An 8,971-nucleotide genomic window follows, 5' to 3' on the forward strand; every position below is an offset into this window, starting at 1 on the left:
ATTAATACATTCCATTTAAAACATGTTAATTTACTTTAAAGAACAGTATTGTAGACATTACCTAATGTAGAAGTATTGATTCTGAAAATAATTTATAGTCTTATAATTTTACATTAAATGTTTTAAGAATAAAATATTGTACATATTATTGCATAAAAACAGTTTGGTGATTTTCTTAGCATTATTCTAAGCATCCTTTCCCAAAGGAAGACATGAAAATAGATGGGCCCAGTTGGGGAAAAAAAAAGGGGGGAATCACAGGATAGAAGAATAAGATAGCATCATGAGTAATTGTGATCAAAATATATGTTGTAATTGTAATAAAATGCTGTGACTTTATATAATTAATATCTAATTATAAAATATATAGTTGTTCTTTAGAAAACAATATCTATTTCATAACAATGAGAAAAGTGGCAGTGTTGATTTTAAATTGCTAATACTATATAGCGTGCATTAATAAGACCTTTTCATCCAACATGTTTCTACAAGCCCTTAATGTGTAGTTATAGCTAAGTTTCTAATAAATAGTATATGCAAATACTTAGTATGTAGGTATCCTTAATTTAAAACATAGTGAATTCTCCACCGAACTCATACTAGGTTGCTTTTGGCTGGAGTGGGTAATAGTTGTGTCCTGTGGATACATATTTTGATGAAAGGCGTGCATTCCACTAGTGTTTTCCAGATAATTGGGAATGATTTCTGTTTTTTAAAATGTACCCTAAAATTCAATAGAGTAATTTTTTCATATCAGTATAGAACCTGAAACTATGAAATGGACATATTATTCTCGAATATAAAACAAATCACTCTAGCATAATGTTTTATATCTGGAGCATAAACATTTATTTTGTCTATTTCTTCACACACACACACACAAACAGAGAGAGAGAGGGAGAGAGAGAGAGAGAGAGAGAGAGAGAGAGAGAGAGAGAGAGAGAGAGAGAGATGGATTGAATGATTATACTAATGATAAAAGCCAAGGACATTGCTAGGCAGTGCTCTACTATGGACCTATATTCTCAGTTTTTAGAGATTTTGTTGTTAAATAATAGAATTATCCTTGTTTATGAAGGATGTTGGTATTTTCAAACTTGAGTTTTTGTTCTGATTTCTTCAGGGCACACACCTTAAAATTCCCACAGCAGACGGATCTGTGAAAGAGTCACATGTTATCACTAACAGACACCCACAGGCTGTGCTGGAGAAGCTTCCTCCTTTCCATATAGAACCCTGTGTCTGGTCCTTGGCCTCTTCCCAAATACCATCCCATTCCATTCCTTTGAAAACTTTTGGGTAAGTGGATCAAGCACATATTTTAATAATGAAGCAGATTGTTTTAAATTTTACTTTTTGTTTCTGTAATTTCATATGAATGTTGTATTTGTATCATTCTTTCTTCAACTGCATTTATCTGCCCCACTTGTTAAATTTCTCTGTCTCTCTTTGTTTCTCTCTGTCTCTCTGTCTCTGTCTCTGTCTCTCTCTGTCTCTCTCTCTCTCTCTCTCTCTCTCTCTCTCTCTCTCTCTCTCTCTCTCTCTGTGTGTGTGTGTGTGTGTGTGTGTATGTGTAAAATTGTTGTCATCAATGTTGCTCATATTAGAATTGACGTTTTGGGAATAAATAATTTAAGAGGATAATTCCTGGAGAAAACCGATTCTTCTTCCTTCAGCAAGCATCAATTTTCTATATATCTTATTGATTAGATGACAAACAGTTGAAAATAATTTTTATAAAGTCATTACCAATCTTGTCAAGAAATCTTTCATATGAAATGATTGCTCAGGTCTCGGTAGCTCACATGTTTTTTGGTTTTTGGTTTTTTAAAATGTAAGTCTAAATGGATTGACAATATTTTTTTCTGTAAAAAAATTAAACTAAAATTTCCACAATCAAAATCCAATTAAGCTCTCTGTTCTCCTGGTTCCTTAGAGCTCATCGTCTCTGCCAGCTTCTGCCTTTTAATTTCCAGGACTTGCATTCTACCATGTCTTCTGAAGAAGGGAAACTTTTTGTGGGAGGCCTCAACGGATGAGCAGGCACTCTAAGACCACTTCAGCAGCTTTGGGCCTATCTCTGAGGTGCTTGATCTCAAGAACCCGGAGACTCAAAGATCCTGGGGTTTTGGCTTCATCACCTTCACGAACCCAGAGCATGCCTCAGATGCTATGAGAGCCTAGTCCTTGGATGGGCGCCAAATTTGTGTTGACCATTCAGGACTGTTTGCCAGGGAAACAGAGGGGGAGCCTTTGGAGCCATGGGCGTGGTCGCAGCCTCTCTAAAGGTAGAGGAGACTGGGATGTGGAAGTGGAAGATTTGACAGTCGACCTGGAAGATATGGGTATGGGTAGTCTAGAGACTTCAGTGGCTGCCAGGGTGGTTATGATGGCTACTCAGAAGGAAATTACAGAGACAGTTATGACAATTGAGATGGCACTTCTGCTCCAGAATCGTCCTTGCAAATTGCTGTATTTATAAAGATTTTTGGAGCTGAGATGAAACGTCTGTTTTAGTACATCAAGCTCTATTTTTGAATTGAGCTGCAAGGTAGTTTGTTAAAGAACCTTTAGAAAGCTCCACGTGTTCTTTAAACATTTTCTCCCCTTTAAAGACACATCTTAAAGACATTTGTTACAGTCCCAATATTGTTCCTTTTATCAGAATTTTTGTTTAGGCACTCAGGATTATTGTTGCTGGCCAAGAGAATAAAAAAAAAAAAAGTGGCCAGACTAAATCAATTTTTAAAATTAATGTGTATTTTTGGGCATTTAAAAAGTTTGAAAACAATGATAATCATGGATAAAAAGTGATTTCTGAATGTACCTATGAATAATCTGAATCAAGATCATGATTAAAGATGTTTCTTATTAAAGATCACCATCCTAATTATATAGAAAAGCTTCTTTTAAAAAGAATCCAATTAAACGAATGAAATTTAGGAAAGTGGCAAAATGGCCAGTCAAGTGATTCACTTAATTCTGAGAATTCATTAAGGCATTTGTGTAAACCAAGATTTTACCTGGTGTGGGGTATTGACATATTTGTATAAAAATATTTCATGATAGGACACAAGGAATTTTCAATCCAAACCAGAAGTTTTACAGTGTTTGCTAGAAAATAAATTAATTTTTAGTGTTTCTTTATGATGATAACAGGTTCTTCTTAGAGGAATTTTGAGGAATCCTAGGGTTCACTTTTTGAGGCCTACTTTCTTAAAGAAGGAGTGAACAGAATTTCCATATACAAAGTATGTGGAGTTATTCTGGTATTTCCGGGAAAATGCTGTACAATTCAAAATACTCCAGAAAAAAAAGCTATTTCTGTTGAATGGTGTGTCACCAAAAATTAATCAGACAAATATACCTACTGGAATGCATTGGGTTTTTATTCCTGAAGCAAAGGGATCCTAAGTCTCTATGAACTGACAGACTCAACCCTCAAATTCTTACAAACTTTCAAACTTAAAATTATTGTCACTGATAAACAATGCATAATTTTTGAGGATAGTATTCAAACTTAATCACATATTTTCATTTTAGATTAATCTTAAATAAAAGAGGAATTTTGACTCTCTACATTTTTAATGTTGTTAGTTATGGGTCTGTCCGGTCTTTTAAGCCCAGATCTTATAGCCAAAGCAACAACAACAGAAACAACAACAAAAATTTAAGATCTCTCCTAGAGCTGGCAGGCCTTTGCTGGGAAGATAAGGAAGCAAGTAATTTTGTTCAGCAGTGCGAGAAAGGTTCACTCAACACAGAGAACACCTACACACCCTATGTCCAGATTCCTCAGAAGACAGCAGGGAGGCCGGGTAAGATAGAGGCATTCTAACTCAAAGGCCACAGAGCCACACACCTGTGAAGTTCAGATTCACATGTATACAGCCAGGATAACATAGGAACATAAGCTGAGTTACAGTAATACCATGGAGGAGGGGTAGATCTTCTAACTAGCTCCTGCTTTATACTAGCACCCAGAGCCAGGGAATAATGTAGAATAAGGTAATTTAAAAAAAAGACAAATAGCACTTATTTGCCAAGCATGACTTTACTTGCTACCCGGAACAGAATGACAAAGAAGCAGCTGAAGGAATGAGTCACTGACCTTAACAAGCTATGGACTGCTACCTAAGCGTCTGGAACATCTTGCTTACTTGCCCATCCCACCCTGTGATCTTAGGATATGAAATGACCCTGAACAAGGCCTTTCAGGAGCTGTCCTGCTCTCAGTCCACAAGTAATCCTTCCTCCCTTTCACATTCTCATCGGTGCTACAAGACTTATATTAGAAAGAGTCTCTCAATAGGAGAACTCTTTATAAATAACCCTCCCTTTGGTCCCTGGGGAAGGGAATTGTGAACACCTTGTTGTGGGCTCATGAGGAGCTAGGAGCGTTTTTCTTTATGAAGGTTTAATGAAAATAAAGATCCTGTTTTTCGACTTTTGTTCTCCCTCGGTCCCCTTGGGACATCTGGTTCTCTTATGCTGCATCAGCAGCTGACACAGAGATCTTTATATAACTTGTTAAATATGGATTTTCCTTTGTTAACCTAAGAAAAGGGACAGCATATTCCATTACCACACGAGGAAAATAAGTTGAAAGTGGGGGAGTACTTTTTACATAAAAGTCTCCCCAAATTAGCATGGAAGAACTTAACTTAATGGTAGAGTACTTTCCTGGAAGGCATTGACGCTGGGTACAGCTCAGCTCCCTCAAACCAAAGCCTGTGTAGTTTGGGGTAGAAGGCAATACTGCCCCTCTGTCAATATTTGGCAAGATTCCATGCACCTGGACTAATTATGTTCTACCAGAAGACTGGAAAAATTATTGCCCAATTCTTTAGGGATAATTACTTTATTGAAGTTATAGAAAGTTTAACAATTAAAAAATATTAAGAGTTGTAAACCTACATCATTGATCTTGTATAGAAATGTTATGATTTTCAGGAAATTTCAAGTGAGAAAGGGCTTTAGACAACAAATTGGTTAAGCTTCTATTGATATAATGTCACGCCCAACCTCGTTCTGCAAGGAAAAGATGCAACACGGCCAGGTTCTTCTCTCAGCAGTTTATTCAGGATTCCTTTCTTGATGCTTTTTGTGGAGGGGGGAGCCCCGTGCCCTGAAGGCTCTCTCCTTTTATCCTCCCTGCTGTCCACCAGCTGAGGTGTCTCATCATAATTGGTCAGTAACGTGGAGTGATACAGGCGCAGGCACTCTTGGGGTGTTTACTAGTTAGAGAGGGCGGAAGCCAGTGCCATCTTACGGTGCGGCCCTTTGTCTCCAAACCAATACAGCTCCCTACAATATAACTCGGTGACTTCTGTAACTTGGACATTTTATAACTTGCCAATCCCCAAATCAATTAGGAGTCTCTTCAATATTTAAACTCTAAGTATCGTTCTATCTGACTAGGTGAACATTGTTTAACCAGCATATCATTTAATTATACATACAAAACCCAATCATAATGAATTAAACAAAGTAGTGCACATTTTATGTAATAAGTCCAAATTAGTACACACATTAGAGTTGTCTCAGAAGTTTAACAGTGTCACTGTGAACTTATTTTGTTTCACTGCTTTTCCCTTTCGGTAAACTCTGATCAGTGTACATGCGCATCAAGGGACATTGACAAATGGGATCAGTGAACATTACAGGAAAAGAACACAGGAGTCTTTGCAGATATTAGAGTCTAGCCTCCTTTCTGAACAGGAGCATACTTCTTCAGCAATAGATTGTGGGAAATTAGAAAGGGTGTCCTAAGTAAGTACAGTGTGGATCAAGCTGTCAGCAATCAGTTGCCCCCCCCCACCTGCTCCCATGTGTCATGTTAGCCAACTTGAGTCATAATACTAAAGCAACTAAAAGAAAAATTTGACAGAAGGAAAAGTTTATTTGGGCTCATAGTTTTAGGGAACTCAATTCCTGATCAATTCTTTTCTTGTCTGAGGCCAATTATTATGGTGGTATGCAACCGACATAGCTTAGCGACATACTTCATAGTAGGAGAGAGATAGGGAGGGAAAGAGAGATGACAACCAACTACAAGAATGTGACAGTACAGGAGCTGAAAGTGTTTCAGTGGAGAAAAGCACGTGTTGCTTTTACAAGATGACCCAGCACTGATTTCCAGAACCCACTGAGTGGCTCAGTCATTTGTAACTTCAGTTCTATTGGATCTAACACCCTCCTTTGACCTCTAAAGGTAAAAGTTATGAAAGTGTTATGCATATATACAAGTAGTCTAACCATACTATTGCATAAAATAAAATAAAATAAAATAAAAAGCTAATTTTTAAAAAATACCCTGAGAGATACCACTTAAAAGAGTTTGTCTCCAGTGACATATTTCCTTCAACTAGGCTCCACCATCTAATAGAACATGAAACATTTAATAATCTAAAAACAAATCTGATGAAATCAGAGCATTTGTGATCCCATCTCTTTCCTAACATTGGGATATTTAAATATTGCTGCAATAGGAACTAAGCTTTTAGCACTAAACACATTTCTATCATAATTACAATTCAGCTCTGTGGGCCCATTGCCTCAAGAAAGTTGTTCACTTTTCTTAATCTATTATCCCTAATTATATATATATATATATATATATATATATATATATATATATATATATATATATATATATATATATATATATATATATATATATCAACCCTTGCCTGTAGCTAGTTGACTACTCTAGACCCAAGTCAAACACCACAAGATTAGAATTTTAAGAGGCATCCCGATTTTTCCTTTGGTTTTCCTAATTTCCTTGAGAATATTCTAGGGATAAAATCTTCAGGGTTGAGTTCACTAAAAATGCCCATTAGTGTTTAGATTCTAGATTTAGTCTAAAAATTTATATGGTAAGGCTTGGTTCTAAAATCCTAATCTGAGTTCATCAAACCTTTAAAAGGTTTAACCAGAAAGAAGTTAGATCAATAAGAACGTATCTCAGGAGGGATGTTAGGTCCACTCCAGGACAAGTTGATGGAGTAAACAGTTTTTCATGATCATGAACACCTTTCCCACCCAAGATGTTCTATCTCACCAGAGACCAAAAAGTCAACAAAGAAGAATGAAAATAGACCCTTTCTTATCTCCTTGTACAAAGCTCAAGTGCAAGTGAATCAAAGATCTCCACATTAAACCAGGTAAACTGAAACTATTAGATGAGAAAGTAGGGAAAACCTTAGAACACATAGGCACAGGGGAAAATTTGCTGAACAGAACACAAATGGCTTGGGATGTAAGACCAAAGATCAAGAAATGAGATTGTAAAGTTTCTGTAAGGCTAAGGACACTGTCAAGTAAACAAAACAGCAGCCAACAGATAGGGAAATGATCTCTCCCAATCTCACATCTGATAGAGGGAGGTCTAATATCCAATATATACAAAAAACTAAAGAAGTTAGACTCCATAGAATCAAACAATCCTATAAAAATGGGATACAGAGCTAAACAAAGAATTCTCAATTGAGAAATATCGAATGGCTGAGAAGCATCTAAGGAAGTGCTCTACATCCCTAGTCACAGAGAAATGCAAATCAAAACAACCCTGAGATTCCTCTTCACTCCAGTCAGAATGGCTAAGATCAAAAACTCAGATGACAGCAGATGCTAGCAAGGATGTAGAGAAAGCAGAACACTCCTTCACTGTTGGTGGGGCTGTAAGCTGGTACAATCACTCTAGAAGTCAGTCTGGCAGTTCCTCAAAAAAAGGACATAGTACTACCTGAACACACAGTTATTCTACTTCTGGGCATATACCCCAGAGAAGCTCCAACATACAACAAAGACACATGCATCACAATGTTCATAGCAGCCCTATTTATAATAGCCAGAAGCTGGAAAGAACCCAGATGTCTTTCATTAGATGAATGGATACAAAAATTGTGGTACATTTACACAATGGAGTACTACTCAGCTATCAGAAACAATGACTTTATGAAATTCCTAGAAAAAAAATGGATGCATCTAGAGAATATCATCCTGAGTGTGATAACCCAGTCACAAAAGAACAGGTATAATATGCAGTCACTGATAATTGGATACTAGCCCCAGAAAGCTCTGAATACCCAAGAAACAACTCATAGATCATATGAAACTCAAGAAAAGAAAAGCCAAAAAGTAGATGCCTCAGTCCTTCATAGAAAACAACAACAACAATGACAAAAACATCAAGTTTACAGCACCCTCTCAGCATGGGATACACTTAGACCTTAAACCATTAATAACTCAAGAGCTAAGAAGATAGCCTTGTGGCAATTTTTGGTATTTAAAAATTATTATGTTTAATCTATACACACCAAGAAATCTTTGCCTATTTCCATGTTATGTCTTGTTTTACATGTACTTTATGCTTATGGTAACTAGTAAGATTTCAATGCATACTATTAAACCTTTAAAAAATCAAGTACTGACAAAATATATTCATATAGTTTTATGCCAAAATGCTTTTAAAAACATTTATATATATATATATATATATATATATATATATATATATATATATATATATATATCTTTAAAAAAATAAAATCTAATCAAATAAAAGAAAAAAAAAGACATTGAGAATAACCAGTTCTGGTGTTAACTATCATAATTCTTTTCACATTTTTTCACCAAGTTTCTTCAAGAAATAAAATATATTAATTGAATAACTGAATCTAATATTTATGAGAGCACATTTCATTTGGAAATTTAATAATAATAAATTGCATTTACAAATTAAAAGACAAATTGAATAGTTCTCTAGAATTACAGGTTTTGTAAGGAACTATAAAATATAAAATTAGTATCAAGTCCTCAGTGTAGAAAGTGACATGGGGCCTGATTGTGAGACCAGAGGTGACATGCTGTACTTGTGATTTTTAGGCACATAATTAGAATCATGTACTATGAGAAAGGAGATTATTTCAAAGAAAATGTTGAACACCATTGTATATTATTCAGT

At 35.7% G+C, this 8,971-nt stretch overlaps 1 pseudogene across 1 annotated transcript; it reads left to right on the top strand.

The window, feature by feature from the left end:
• The first annotated feature begins 1,991 nt into the window (after positions 1–1,991).
• On the top strand, positions 1,992–2,433 carry LOC308437458 (RNA-binding protein 3-like; annotated as a pseudogene). The gene has a single exon. The product of its transcript is annotated as an RNA-binding protein 3-like (transcript).
• The last annotated feature ends 6,538 nt before the right edge of the window (positions 2,434–8,971 follow it).

The sequence above is a fragment of the Micromys minutus genome, assembly GCF_963924665.1.
Source record: "Micromys minutus genome assembly, chromosome: 26".
NCBI classification, from domain to species: Eukaryota; Metazoa; Chordata; class Mammalia; order Rodentia; family Muridae; genus Micromys; species Micromys minutus.